Source organism: Peromyscus eremicus, chromosome 10, assembly GCF_949786415.1.
Source record: "Peromyscus eremicus chromosome 10, PerEre_H2_v1, whole genome shotgun sequence".
Classification (NCBI taxonomy): domain Eukaryota; kingdom Metazoa; phylum Chordata; class Mammalia; order Rodentia; family Cricetidae; genus Peromyscus; species Peromyscus eremicus.
The window spans coordinates 88,572,932-88,586,824 of record NC_081426.1 but is presented as its reverse complement, the minus strand read 5'-3'; positions in this window follow the sequence as shown (position 1 = coordinate 88,586,824).

Genomic DNA, 13,893 nt, shown 5'->3' with positions numbered 1-13,893 from the left:
GACTTGAGGTAGGAAAGACATGAAGGAGTGGGGCAGAGGCAAGGGAGAGGCAGGGACAGAGCAGGGGTGGGGCAGGGGCGGTTGATCGATGGATTCTAGAAACAGGTGTCCAAGAAGGCAAAAGAGCACAGCACCAGCTCCGTGGAAAACTGGGTCCTTTTTCTTCAACTCAGCAGTATTGTCCACGTGACATCCACTCTCCGTGATCTCATGGTCCACATTGTCCACTAAGCTCCAACCCGATGTTGTTTGGTGGAGACAAAGAGACACACTTCTGAACTGTTTACTCAGGAGACCCACACAGTCTGTCCACTCTACTCTTGTTGAGGCCATATCTGCCCCCAGAAGAAAAGGGAAACATATTCTCTTGGCTGATACATTGTGCCGTTGAGTAAAATCTTGACTTTGTTTCTAAGGAAGAAAGGGGGAGCAGATGTGGGGTCCACCCCCAGCAGAGCGGTTGGCTACGGGTTACCCAGTCATGTGACATCATGAAGCAACCGGAATGTCATCTCAGTCTTGAGATAACAGGGTGAGGATTAAACCAACACACTATTCCTCTTGTTCTTTGCTTCTCCTCTCCGTTCCCAGTTAGGGGAGAAATTCCTTCAGCGTTCACAAGCAGATACCACCATGTACATTTCTGAAGTAATCAAGGAGGCTGCCAAGCCAGACACATGGTGATGGGATCAATTACGAAATGAATGGGATGATGCAGAGCAGAAACTCTCTTCTAACGCCCCAGGAAGAGATGAGGATGCCTGATTTTACCATCCAGGGTGAAGGGCAGTTGAGAAGCTTCGTCCTGAGACATCATTTAGCTGCCGTGGTCCAATAGCATCCTCACTTAGTCCTTTGCGATCCCCAAGAGAGGACGACCTTGTTTTCTTGTTTTCTTTGTCAAGACTATTTCTAAACAGCAGTTTAGGTGCTGAGGAGATGGCTCAGTGAGCAAAGTGTTTAGTCCACGAGCCTGAGGACCCGACTTCAAATCTCCAGGACCCGTGTGAAAAACCAGGTGTGGCTGCACATGCCTGAGATCCGGCATAGCGGGCAGAGACAGGGGGCTCCTCGGAGCCTGCTGACTACCTAGCCAAAACGTGGAGCTTCCAGTTCAGTGACAGGCTTTGTCTCAGGCACCAAGACAGAGAGCAATGGAAGAAAAGGAGGAGAAGACCCGATGTCCTGCTCTGGCCTCCACATGGAGTGCATGGGTGATATGTGTACCCTCAAAACACACACACACACACACACACACACACACACACACACACACACACACACAGTTCCATACACTTCTACCCCACACATGTGTAGCATTCCTGTTACCAATGTTCTTCACTCTCAGAAGCCACAGCTCACATCAGGGTTCAGTCTTGGTGTCGTGTTCTATGGGTCTGGTCACATGTATAATGGCAAGGCGCCTGTTCAGAATCACACGGAGTATTTCACTGCCCCAACAGCCCTGTATGCTCTCCCTCCACCTCTCATATCCCCACAGCACCTGAAAACATACATCTCATGTCTCCATAGTTCAGGCTTTGCCAGAACGTTGCACAGGAGCTGGACTCTTCTTGGAAGCAGCCTTTCTTTATTAGGCCAGAAGAGGGCGTCAGATCCTCTAGACATGGAGTTACATGAGCTGCTGTGTTGCCGTGTGGGTACTGGGGACTGAACCCAGATCCTCTGCAAGAGCTCCATGTGCTCTTCATCTCAGAGCCATGTTTTCAGTCGCCTTCTTTGAGGGAGCAATATGCATTTAGGGTTCCACCACATCTTTTCATCACTTAGCTTAACACATCTTAGCACTAAATAATGATCCACATACTGGTTCGGATGTGCCTCAGTTTATTTATCCAGTCACTAAAGGACATCTTGGTGGCAATTGTTAATAGAATTACTGTAAACACTCACATGCAGTGTGTGTGTGTGTGTGTGTGTGTGTGTGTGTGTGTGTGTGAACATACATTTTAGACTCATTTGAGTAAATGCCAAGAAACACCATGTCTGGGTTATATGGTAAGACAGTATTTAGTTTTAGAAAAAATAGTCAAGCTGTCTTCCAAAGTGTCTGTATCATTTTGTTTTCCTACTGGCAGTGAGTGAGAGGGTCTCTCCTCCCGCATCCTTGCCAGCATTCAATATCATCACTGTTCTGGATTTAGCCACTCTAGCTGATGTGTGGTGGCGTTTCACCATTGCTTTATTTTGCCTTTAACCTGATGGCATATGACTTATAGCCTCTTCTCATGTGATAATTTTCCACTGGTGTTTCTTTTTTAGTGAGATATATTGTGATATTTGGCACATTTTTATTGGTCCGTAGTTTTCTGTTTTTGAATTATTTATTTTTTATATGTTTATGGGTCTCTTGCCTGTGTGTATGTCTGTGTCTCATGCATGCAGTGCCCATAGAAGCCAGAAGAGGGCGTCAGATCCTCTAGACATGGAGTTACATGAGCTGCTGTGTTGCCGTGTGGGTACTGGGGACTGAACCCAGATCCTCTGCAAGAGCTCCATGTGCTCTTCATCTCAGAGCCATGTTTTCAGTCGCCTGTTTATTTTCTTATTAAGTTTTCAGAGTCCTTTGTGTATTTTGAAAATCAGTTCTTTATCAATGAGTCTTTTGTAACTGTTTCCCCTAGTGTCTTTGGTGGAGAACAGTTCCATGTCAGTGATTGCTTATCGATTCTCTCTCAGATTCTATTTGGTGTTATAAATCTAAAAATCATCCATCAGGTCCAAGGTTATTTAGGTTTGTGCCTTTGCTGTTGTCAAATAGTTTTACAGTTTGGTGTTTTACCTTTGTGTCTGTGGCTAAGCGCAGATGTTTGAGTATGAGCATGTTTAGCTGTAGTATGACTCTGTAGAAAAGATTACACGCATGTGTTCTGTTTCATTGTGCTTGCTCCTCTGTCTTACTCGTTGATTATTTTTGTGGGTCTATTTTTGGACTACATTCTGTTCCATTAATCTGTTGGTCTGGTCTGTTTCCCCAGTACAGTACTATCTTTTTTTTTTTTTTTTTGAGACAGGGTTTCTCTGTGTAGCTTTTCGCCTTTCCTGGGACTCACTTGGTAGTCCAGGCTGGCCTCGAACTCACAGAGATCCGCCTGGCTCTGCCTCCCGAGTGCTGGGATTAAAGGCGTGCGCCACCACCGCCCGGCTCAGTACTATCTTGATGACTGTAGATAGCACATCTTGGAGCCAGATCGTGTTAATCCTTCACTGTGTTCTTTTCCTCCACTTTTGTGGTGGCTAGTCTGCCCTTGGTTTGCTCACGCAGACGCTATAGAATCATTTTGTATCTATGAAAGATGTTACTGGGCTTTCAGTTGGAATTACAGTGACTGGATCAAACAGGAAGAGGTGGTGTCTTAATGATACTGAACCCACGTATCCATAAGCATGGGGCATTGTGGTGTGTGTGTGTGTGTGTGTGTGTGTGTGTGTGTGTGTGCACAAAGCATGTTTTATAAAATTTACAGTCAGTGGTTTTATTTCTGGGAGTGCTAATGCTTCAGGGGTACTGTGTTTTCACTTAGAATCCCCCTTGTTTATTGCTGGTATGTAGAAAACCGATTGAATTTTGTGCATGAACCCTATAGTGACAACCTTGCTATAATGTCTGCTTATAAGTTCTGGCAGGGCTGTTATTATTATTCTCTTACATTCTATACAAAGACAACCATGCCATCAATGAACAAAGATGAAGTCTGTCTCAACCAGTATACATTTCTTTATCTTGTCTTATTTCTTTAGCTAGGACTTCCAGTATAACATCGAAAGTGTGTGCTGAGAAGGGACACCCTGCCTTGCTTCTGGTCTTCTCGGGAACTTCTCCATTTTAGGACATTGAGCAGGTAGAGGAGGCTTCCCTCTCTTCCCAATTTACTGGTGTTTAACTTCATCAGATACTTTTGTCCACCCACCCCCCTCCTCCCTTTCTCTTTTGGCTTTTTCAAGACAGGGTTTCTCTGTGTAGCCCTGTCTGTCCTGGAACTCATTCTGTAAACCAGACTGGCTTCGAACTCACAGAGATTTGCCTGCCTTTGCCTCCTGAGTGCTGGGATTAAAGACGTTGGCCACCACCAACCAGCTTGTGTTTGTCTCTTCATAAGATCATGTAATTGTCTTTCTTTGCCTGTTTCTGGCTTATGCAATTGATTTTCCAGTATGGAATTAGGCTTGTGTGTTTAAGATGAGTCCCACTTGGTCAGAGTATATACCGTTTTTAGATAATGATGTACTCAATCTACTTACATTTTATTGAGGCTTATAGCATTTATGTTCATGAGAGATGTTTTTTCCTGTAGCCATCTTTTTGTAATATTTTTAAATGGCTTTGATATTATGGTGATAATGCCTCATAGAATGAGTTTGGAAGTATTCCCTCCATTTTTATCTCCTGAAAGATTCTGGCATAAATATAGATTTACTGTAAGTTGGCAGAATTCTCTAATGAACTTGTCTTGGCCTGGTCCCTTTTATTTTGGAAAGTTATTGTCAATTCTGCCTTTTTTAGTAGATGTAATTCCACTGGGAATGTCTGACTCTACTTTTGTGAGTTTGGGGAGATTGTACCTTTTGTGATTGTTTTAATGTCCATGGGATCTTTAGTGATGGCACATCTTTGATAGTAATAATGCATTTGTTCACTTTGGGGAGCCCATTAGGCTAATTGATTTTATTGGTCTTTGTTCAAAGAACAAACTTTGGATTTTTGTTAATAATCTCTATTGATTTCTAGTTTGCAATTTCATTTGGTGTTATGGGTTGGCCTCTTTTATTGCTTTTAAAGACTTATTTTTATGATTTTAAAATTTTGTGTGTGTGTGTGTGTGTGTGTGTGTGTGTATGCAGGAGTTTGTAGAAGCCAGAGATGTTGAATACCCCTGGAACTGGAGTTATAGATGGTTGTGAAGCCACCTACTGTGAGTACTGGGAACCACAATAGAAAGCACTCTTAACTGCTGAGCCATCTCTCTAGCCCTTCTGTCTGTCTGTCTGTCTGCTTGCTTTCAGACAGGGTCTTGCTGTATGTGGCCTGGAACTTACAAACCTACTGCCTCAGCTTGTAGAATGCTGGAATTACAAGCGAACATCACTGTGTCTGGCCCCCTTTTATGATTTGAATGTTTTATGAGTATAGTGTCTTTCTTTGAATAGCAGGTCAGTTACACTTAAAAAAAAAAAAAACCAAACTAAAAAACACTTTAGTGGTTGCCCTAAAGTTTATAATGTATAATCCGAGTTCACTTTGAGATGATTCTATTTTGCCTCACATCTAGTGTTCCTTCTTCAATGGAGACGTTTGAATTCCTCCCCTCACCCCTTATGTCACTGCTTTTACTCATTCTCATATCCAAAAGCACACAGATCCGGTCTCTCTATATAAATAGACATTTGTAATCTACATATGCAGATAAGGATACATAGGAGATTCATTTCTGCGCTTATTACTTCAAACATCCTGCTAGACCAACAAAGGACAAGACACTAGGGTTTATTTTAAATTCATGACCCTTCTTTGGTACTTTTCCTTTCTTTCTGCAAATTGTGTTTCTGACCTGTGTGTTTCTTTCTGACTCATTTTAGTGTTTTGTGAAAAGCAGACGCAGGCAACAGACCCATCAGTTTTCTATGTCCGAGAATGTTTTCATTTATTCTCCATTTTCAGGGAGAGTTTCATTTAATGTTTTGCACTTTTAAAGCTTTAAGTACTTCAGCCTGCTGTCTTCTTGCTTGCTCAATGACATTTTTTATATTTGCTCCTATAGAGGTAAAGGTGTTTTTATTGTTCCCTTCTGGATGATTTCAGCATTTTTTCTGTATCTTTGGTTTCTTTTGTCACCCTACATATAAGATTATTTATTTCTGTCTGCCCATCTTCTCCCCACCTCCATTTATCCTGCTTTGTGTTCTCTGAGCTTCCTGGAAATTCTGTCATTACTGCTTCTACTATCTCTCTTGCCTCTCTCTTCCCTTCTGCTGCTCTGCTGCCCCCAACAGCTGGTTACACTGTGTACAGTTGATTCATGGCTCTGGAAGACTCTTTTCCCAGCTGTGTCTACAAATACTAAAAGCCCATCAGGATCTTCATTTCGGCTGTAGTATCATTTCCGGTTGTTTTCGTCCCACAAGGCTGTGATCATGATTTCTGTTTTTCTGCATATACTCGCTGTGTGTTCTTACTTGGTGCCTGTTTCATGCGGCAGAGCACCTCGCTATGAACCTAGTTGCTTTCAATTCCCTGCACGCTAACTCTACATCTCTGCTGCGGCTCCTTCCGGCGTTTGCTCTGCCTCTTCACACTGCTTTTGTCTTCAGGATGTCTTGCACTTTTTCTTTTGCTCTCTAGACACGATGTACTGAGTAGAGGTTTTATGGAGGCCTGGCTTTTGGTAGTGTAGAAGCCAGGAGTCACGAAAGGGGGGCCTTCTGTAATTCAGTGATAAGGCCTTCATCTTGGTGCACCTATGCCCTTGGATTGTGAATGTCACCAGTGTTACTTATTTTTTTTTTTTTTTAGGTCTTCTTTTAAAACAAGACAGAATGGCCTAGAGTTGAGTGTTCCCTCCTCACATGTAGAAGATTGTGTCTAGCTTCGACTGGACATTTTTCTTTACCCAGGCCAAATAGGCTCTGAGAAAGCACTAGCATGTCCTGGTAGCTAGTTTCTCTCCTGGGTGGACATTGTTAAAGAACAGACTGAGCTGGTGTATTTAAAAATGGCTCCCTCCAGAAACTGAAGTACATGGCCAACTCGGGTCTGCACCTGGTCCTCTGCATTTAGAGTATAGCTTCCAGCTTAGTGTTTTTATGGGACTCCTGAGTGTGTGAACGAGTGGGTCACTGATTCTTTTGCCTTCTCTTGGGCACAAAGAATCTCTATTCTTTCTGCTGGTTTGCCTTGTTCATTTTCGATGTGATGGTTTTGTTTTATGTTTGGTTATGTTTGGTTGTTATCTCTTAGAAGAAGCCTGTTCTTTTCTAATGAGAGACAGAAAGATCTGGAGGGGAGAGGAGGTGGGGTATGAGAAAGGAAAAAAAAGAAAAAAAGCCCCCCTTTTCCTATGTTTGAGGGAAAATTTTCTGTGAGTTCTACTGTGGAAACCTACTCAAGCTCCTGGAGTTAAAAGTCACGAAAGCGTGAGGGCCACTTGTGGCTAGGTCACCTGGGAGTATCAACTCCCACATATATGTCCATCTATCTTATAGAAACTCATCGGTTAAGTTCAGGATTTCCTGCATCAGCAGCAGTTCCTGTAGAGATGTCTGCTCCATGTATTGTAACTTTCTGAGTCTTCCAGCTGTGTTCTAGTGCAGGGGCAGCAGTTTACCCTGTGACCTCATTTATTTCACGGCTCTAAGACTTGTTGGATTTTCAGCCTGTCTAGCTTTTTACTTTAAACTCCACATTTGCCTATGCCCTGAGTGTATCCTTATGCCCTTGAGCATGGTTTACCAGGGTGGAGCCAACTGGTATACCCGAGACAGAGCAGTCAGACCATCTGCACCAACCCATCCTTGCTTCCCAACCTGGCCAGCATTGTCTTCTACTTTGGGGAACCATTTGGACACTCATAGCTATCATGGCCCCATCTTTCTTGGGCAACTCCTCTGCCTTTAATCTTGATTCTGTGTAGGGCTCTTAGGAAATCTTCTCTTCTGAGACCATTTACCATAGGTCCTTCCCTACCAATTGTTAGTTGATAGGATATTTCTTATTCAGACAGCAGTTTTGAATGGCCAAGCATATTCAAGACCTTGGCTGGTTATTTGTATTTTGTGGAAACTATAGAAATAATCTCCAAAGGAGGCTCGAATGATGAACATGCAGACACCCAAGTGTGTCTTGAGACTTAGGGGAAGTGTGAGACTGGAGACATCTCCATGACCATCTTCCAAAGCCACTTGCCACCCAACCACTCGTGGCTTTGCACACTGCCTGTTTCATTTGAGTCCTGGGCTGTTCCTGCATTAGGGAAACCAAATTTGGCTCAGTTATAGCAGAACCAGTTCCTTGACATCCCGTCTGTGAACCTAGAGTTTAATGATGGATACCAAGCACTATGTGGTCCTTTCTCAGGGAATTTTTTATCCTCACTCTGTTTTCTTCACAGGCTACTTATTCAACTCACTATGCACTTACTATGCTGAGCATTCATTGTACCCCAGACGCTGTTGAAGATGCTGGGGGACTGAACAGTGAACAGGAGAGCAACATTCAGGAAGCCATTTGGTCTTTCTTTCTAGAGCGTCTCAACTTGGATCTGGGATACAAGAGGAGGATGCTCCAGCAGGCATCTGCCCACCACTGGCTGAGTTTCTCTGCTCATCTCCTTGTTTGGTCTCTTCCATAATTCCAGCCCTGCAGCAGATCTGTCTTTGGGTATCTGTCCCATCTGTCTGTCCTGTCTGTCTGTCCCTTTGTCTCTGCAGCTTTCATTTGCTCATTGGTTTGCCCTGCTGGTCAGTTCTGCTCCTTGTTTTGCTCCCTTCTCTGCATGGGGACCTTTCTCTTGACTATCACAGTGTGTTCTCAGTCCCATAATGCTTTCCTTCCTTCCCAGCTCTATTAGAGAAAAACCCACTTGAACCATCGCTCAGCGGCCCGTGCTTTTGTGTCCGACGAGAAGACAGAGGGTTTCTGTTTCTCACTCCTTTCTAGTCTCTCCTCACTTCACCATCTTGCTTTGACTTAATCTTTCCGAACATCCCTATGAACGTAACTATTTCTTCTCAGTCTCCTGTCCCCTTTGAGGGGGCAGTCTGTCTTTGGTTTCCAGTCCTGAATCTCAGACTCATCTCCACTCCACTTAACTTCACGTCTCTGCATCTTAGCCTGGCTCTGTTGAGAAACACGTCACTCTGTTTCTTGAAGTATTTCCCCTGCACCTAGATAGAGTTGTCAAAGATGAGAATTCTGAACAAATTCATCTCCAAAGGCTTAATAAGAATCAGCTATAAAGTGTATCCTGTGTCTCATCCTTCCTTTCTGTTGAAAGTGGGTGGAAGGTGAAACATTTCTTTCACTACTGTTATTTAAAAGACTCTTGGTCTTTTGAAGGAGATTTTGGTTGCTGTGGCCAAACAGCTGAATCATCTGGGTGCAGGACAGAGATGATTTGGTACCCAGGTTACAGCCTCAACACAAAAGTTTCCCTCTTAGTGATTCAAAAGTCAGGCAGATGTCAGTGTGGCAGACAATTCAACAGCTTGTTTTGACTTTTAAAAAATTTCCAAGTCAAAATGTCACTTGCCACTCTCTGTGTGTAGGGGTAATTTCCATACTGGAGCTTTGGGAGTGTGTGTGTGTGTGTGTGTGTGTGTGTGTGTGTGTGTGTGTACACCAATTGCATTAATACTCACTTTTCTTTCCCCACATTGTCCATTTCTGTGTACAAGAAATTCCCCTGGAGGAATGAGAGAGTGCTTTCCACCACGGCATGGGAGAGAGTCTTCAGCAGGAGTCAGGGAGTGTGGGCACCAGTGTCTGTAGGGTGCTATCCCACCTTCACTGTGATAACAGTAAGAGCATCTTCGTGCATCACTTAAGTAGCCAGTGACAGCCTCGTTTGTTAACTGTGTACTTACATTTGTTCTTTACACAAATTATTCCTGATCCTTTCCATCATTTGCCGTGCAGATGATGGTGCTTGGATTCTGGACCTGAATTATAAATACCCCAGCGCTCTACTGCTTTGATTAACCAAGTCAAAAGAGCAAGTGAGTCTTTTCACTAAGCTATTCTCTTTCCAATAAATACTTACAGTCTAAAGAGGGATTACTATTCTAATCTAGCCTGGATATTTTCTTAGAATGCAAAATCCTTCCAGGCAGGTAGATGGCTTTAGCTCCAAGCCTCCGGGCAAAGATTTGTAACAACATTCATGAGAGGCTTTATTTATTCCTTATTTCTTCTCTAAGATGTTAGATGTGGGTGGGTGAAGAAGCTTGCTGCTAAGCCTGGGTTTGATCCCGGGCACCTGTATGGTGGGAAGAGAAGTGACTCCCAAAAGCTGGATACTGGTCATCATAAAAAGGACACAAAGAGATCCAGGTCAGTTGTGTTTATTCTTGAGGATACCTCCTTTTCAGGCTTACAGAAGGAACCAGCTAACCAGAGGCTGACCCGCATCTAGATGTTGCTGTTGCTCTCATTAGCGTGGGTGCTCCCCAAGCTTCAGTGGTTGGCTGCTGTTCCCAGATGTGGAGCCTGGGGTACCAGGGCAGTTTTCTCCATACTCAGCCCTCAGCTTCCAGCTGTCCAAGCTCAGGCTGCACCCGAGTCTAGCCCCCCTGGCTCCTGCTGCCCCAACCACCCCACTGCTCGTCTCCCTGTTGTGGCTTATTGTAAGAGAGTGAGTTTCTTTACTGTCCTGTCCAGGATCAGCCTCAGCCACAGAGCTTTGGCCTGAACTTTGGAATCATGGTTCTCAGCCTACCTGTCTCCTCCCCAGTTGTTAAAGACCTTCAGAGCAGTAGAGAATTCTGGGTGAAGAGGCTCTTCTGGCTCTTCCTTAAGGACCTAAAACTTTTTCTTCTATACCTTTTTCAATCATGGTGGCTTGTTGCCTTTCTGGGCATAGTTTTCTTGTTTGTTTGTTTTTAACCCTTCTCTAAACCTGGTTTATTTTTATTGCTTGCCTAAACCAATATTCTTTTGTCTCATCCCAGGGGTCAGGTTTTCTACTTTCTTTGGGTAGGGCCATGACTTTTGCCTTGCGGGAGACCGCTCTGGGGGAGAATGCAAGACTTCCTGCTGGCCCTCTGGCACAGCCTACCACCCTCAGGACTGTGCAGCAAAGGGCAGGTCTGGTCTCACACTCTGTCCCAGCCTTTTCTCTCATGATCCTGAAGTGGGGGTCAAGAGGAAGGAGCTCAGAGCACGCACTCTGCTTCTGCCGGAAGAAGGTAAGATGGGCACAGAATCTGCTCCGAGATCCTGCCGCAAGCAACCCAAACTCTATATGCAACAGCAGGTACTGTGGAGCTGGTTTGCTCCACACATTCTGAAGAATCCGGCTGATCCCAGGCTGGGAAGAGCACAATAGAGAAGTTGTTTAAACAAAAGGCACTGGAAGCCACAGTGCATTCGTCTAAGGAAGAGGCGAACGGGGTCACGACGAAGTAGTTTGTCTCACAACTTCTTAGTTTTTCCAAGAAATGATTTATGAGGTTAATGTCCCTTGTGACAGCTAGTTTTTGAAAGTACTAAAAGACTCTGGGTTCTCCTTTAAAATGGAAAGGGTGTGATTCATGGGTATTTGTGAAGTTCAAGTACATTTCTCTCTTCTCTGATACAATGGCTGGGAGCCACTATTGTGGAGACCCATTGTCAGTTGACAGTTAAAGTGAAAATATTGTCTTCCAAATGAGTTTGTTGATAGCTGTTCCAGTGCCCCAAATGGATGTTCAGATCAGCCACCTGCAGGCTGTTACATGCGAGCTTCTGACATCATATTTTTGGATTCCTTGGTCCCATCTTGTTCACCTACATCCCATCAAACGTGTCACGGGAGCGTTAGGCTGAGCTGTATAGGGTTTTCTTTGGCACAGTTTACACAGGAACACTGAAGAAGCCAATTCCTTCTAGTCTGAGAGAGCCTAGGCAGAACTGTCAGTCATTTTCTTTTTTCCTTATTCATACAAAAATGTCCCCCTACCAGGAGGAGCCCTCAACCAAGAGGCTGTGTCATGACACACTTTATGAGGGGCATCCGAAGTACGTGGTCTCGGGGTGCACCATTCAGCTGCCACATACTCCCTAAAGCCAACCATGGACATGCCACATGTCCCTTCCAGGTCCCTGGAGTTATTCGGAAGGCCAGACCCACAGTAAGACCAGGTGAGAACATGGACTAAAGTAGCATGGGAAATCAAAACATCAAGGCAGCTTATAAACGGTATGACGCACGGACAGAATCATCATCGGGATTGGTCTTGGGATGTTAGTTCACTTAATCAGTCCACATGGGAGGCAGCTGCAGAAGTGTAAGATATGGTCTCAGAAGGAAAGTGCCCATGTGTTCATCCTCTCTTTGAGATTCTGTTTCCACAGTGATAAATGACGATGGTGATAATAGTTCCCGTCTAAAATAGATGAATAAGTTACTTCATACGGGTGAACTTACTGAGGAGGTGAGCGTGGAATATCTGTGTTTTTAACTGCATACACAGCATTATAGGGTAGCTATTTCACATATGAAGAGTTTAGAGTCTAAAAGGTTATTTTTTAAAATTTATTTATTATGTATACAATGTTCTGCCTACATGTATGCCTGCAGGCCAGAAGAGGGCACCAGATCTCATTATAGATGGTTGTAAGCCACCATGTGGTTGCTGGGAATTGAACTTAGAACCTCTGAAAGAGCAGCCAGTGCTCTTAACCTCTGAGCCATCTCTCCAGGCCTATTTTTTATGGCTTTCTACTTAAGACCAAATCTTACTACATAGCCCAGACTAGACTTGAGCTCATGAACCTCCTGACTCCACCAGCCTGGTTCTAGGTTTATAAACATGCACCCAGCTTCCATTTCCATTTTTTCTTCTGAAAGCATGACTCTTTTTTTAAGGTTTGTTTGTTTTTATGTACATGTAGGGGGTTGGACACATGGGGTTCTACATGGACGCAGTAGAAACCAGAGGCATTGGATCTCTCTGGATCTAGCATTACAGGTGGTTGCGAGATATCCAACATGGGTCCTGGGACCCAAACTTGTCTCCTCTGCAAGAGCAGTACATGCTCTTAACTTTTGGGCCATATTCTCAGCCCCTAGATTCAACTTCTTAAAAATCACCCCCAAATGACTAAGATCCATTTAAGCTACTGATGTCCAGACTCATTTCCATAGCTACCAGCATCAGTGGTCCCAGGAAAGCTTGACATCTTGGAGCACACTTCTCTTCTTTACTTTCTGCTGCATGCCTTTCTCACTGTGGACCTCTGCTGTCTACAGCATCCTTGTTACTGGAGTGCAAAGCTTGGGCCCTGACTGCCCTAACCAGCTGGCTTTGGCCACTGGCCTTTAATATGCCAATTAAAAAGGCAGCCAATAATGAAAAGCAGAAAAAGGAGATTTACTCAATGTGACCACAATGGGAAGAAGAACAACGAGGTCCAATGACAGCCTCCCATCAGGGGTATTGGCATGGCATTTTTGGGTTAAATAGAGGGCAAAAAGAACAGTGGATAAACAGTCCTGGTCATGGTATGGTCCTGACCAAAACGGACTCACTGTTGTCTCAGAATCTGGCTCCTGGGCTGTTCTACAGGTTACCAGCACTTTGTGAAATCCCTTTCTAAGAGACAAGTTCTTCCCCAGGTGGGCACCAAGCTTCAATTCTTTTCTCTTTTCCAGCATGAGACTGCTGAGGAAACCCCAAATCCTTGAGGAATTTCCAGTTACTGTCTCTGTAATTGGTAACTGAAGAAAGAGGCATGAGTGCCTCTTGGAATGCCTTCACTCCTGCAGGGATGGTTACAGCTTCACTGCCATCCAGCCATTTGCTGCTCTGTTGCTCTGAGGGCCTGCATGTGCAACTCTCAGCCCCTGGAACTACCCTTGGCTTCCAGCCGATGTCTTAAGTTCCCTCCTGAACTCCTGGCCTTCAGCAGCACTGAAAAGGTTAGGCCAAGATCATTCATTGCTGCTAACATTTAGCTGTGACCTCAGCAAGTTGCCCTTTTCATTTTTCCATTCTCTACTCTTTTCTTCTAAATCATCGTTTACTCTTTGGTCTTAATTTTTTTTTCCTGTTGTGCCACAGCTTCCTTGTAGCATTTAGCGTTATCCCCCTGCCTTGCAAATTTGAAAAGTTATCTTTGACTTTTGCTTCCATCCGAAGTACATGCCTCTTTCTAGCTGTGTTTTAACAGATATTCAC